Here is a 2,115-nt window from a genome sequence, read left to right on the forward strand (position 1 = left end):
GAGCTGCTGCCGCCGCCGCCGCGACGCCGCACGCCACTGCCCGCCGCCGGCCCGCCGGACCCTCGCCGGAGTAGCCGTCGCCGCCGATCCGCATCCCGAGGTAGCCGCCGGTTTTTTTATAAGACCGTTCGGGTTCTTTCAAAACCCTAGATTCGTTGTTTTTTTATTAGATCCGGTTCGGTTTCTTTTACGGTTTAGTCTCTTTAGCGGACGGTCGTCTGTACGTTCGTTTTAATGAAGGATTTTCGTCGTTTAGCCGCAGACAGCGAACGTTTGTTCGTTATCCCATTCGTATGTTTTTCTTTTTCTCGGATTTTCCGCTATTATTTCTGATTGCGATCTCTGATCCGATTTTCGTTCTAGTATAACTTTTCGCTCGTTTATCAGAATCAGGCGATTCAAGTGCCTAGAGTTTCGTCTCGAAACCCTCTTTCTGTTTAACCAACTCAAACAAGTTTTTTCTACTGTAAAATTTGACTTAGGTCCAGATTAGTAAACGAACTTGTTTCTTTCGCCGTTTGAGTTTCGTTGCTTCGTTTGATTTGATTCTTTTGCAAATCGGAGTTCTTAAGTTGAACTTTCTAGTTAGATCTTTTATTTGAGTTTTTACCTGTGCATTAGATGAGTGCTTTGTATGCTTGTTTGTTTGCGATAGAGTACCCGGAGTGCGCCGCTTGCTACTTCGAATCTCTAGGTTTCACGGATCATCAGCAAGGCAAGTAACACTTTGATCATAACTCTTTACTACCCAGTTTTATTGCATTAGATCAATCCTCAAACAATTGCATGATTAGGATCTGATTAATATGTGGGTTTTGGGAAGTAGATGAGGTAGAACCTATTACCTGTTTATTATCAAACCTTTGGGAGTTACTTCTATGTTTGCTTATATTGCCATGCTAAGTAGACGTGGATTGGGTGAGTGTATCCATGACAGATGTGAGATTGTTAATTAATTGTTTACTTAAGGTGGCAACTTAAATTCACATCTGGGTGGATTGAGGCACCTGGGGAACCCAGTGTTGTCTGTATTTTTGGAAATCCCGGGGTACCGTGTGATTCTCCTATGGACCGCCACCCAGGCTCAAAGGGATCATGAAATTATTCATGCTAGAAACTTCCGTGTGCAGCCGCAAGCTACTATGGGCTCTAGCATAGTTGATTAAGTTGTGTGAGCTCTTGAAGAGGTAGACTAGCAGATGTAGGGGATGTAGGTTGGTACTGTCTACCCGGAGTAGAGAGTTAATGCTTCTGAAAGACTGTGTCTTGGTCATCCGTTTCTCAAACACCATGTAGTGCGAGAAATCAAGCAGAGGAGATCGAGTCTTGCAGGGAAAAGTGCGCAAACCTCTGCAGAGTGTATAAACTAATCATGGTTAGCCATGTCCCCGGTTATGGGCGTTTTGTGTATCTAGTACTTGGATTCTCATGTGAATCTCATCATGTTACTTTAATTAATTTTGTTGGGTTTAATGATGATGCTTAATTGGGATTGAGTTGGAGTACCCTTCTCAATGTTTAACAACCACCATGATAGTTAAATAAAATTTATTCCTTTGCAGTAGGGAAAAATTGGCTTTATGCAAAACTGTAACCATAGAGCTTTCCACCAGCCATATATGCATGTAGTATAGCATTATTATGTTCATTACTCTCTATGTGTTACATTGCCAGCATATTCCATGTGTTGGCCCGTTTTTGGGCTGCAACGTTCATGTTGCAGACTTTTCAGACGACGAGTAAGGTGTCTTAGGTCGTGATCTTATACTCAGTGATGCCGTTGGAGTTGATGGACTCGCTTATCTTCCAAGCCTTCCGCTGTTATCGCTATTAGATGGCCTTAAGCCATATTTATTGTAATAAGTTCTCTTTTGAGACATTCGAAATAAGTGTGTGATTGCTACTCTGTTATAAATCCTTCAAGTATTGTGCGTGTCAGCATTACCGATCCAGGGATGACACTGATGCACAGAGATCAGACTGTTTGAGGTCTGGTCACTACAAGATGGTATCATAGCACACGCTGACTGTAGGACACGACCACTAAGCTAAAGCCCTAGATCACTACTCTCTCTTCTCCTTTCTGACTCCTCATCTTTTCTACTCTTTTAGGAT

This window comes from Triticum dicoccoides, chromosome 2B (genome assembly GCF_002162155.2).
Source record: "Triticum dicoccoides isolate Atlit2015 ecotype Zavitan chromosome 2B, WEW_v2.0, whole genome shotgun sequence".
Lineage (NCBI taxonomy): Eukaryota > Viridiplantae > Streptophyta > Magnoliopsida > Poales > Poaceae > Triticum > Triticum dicoccoides.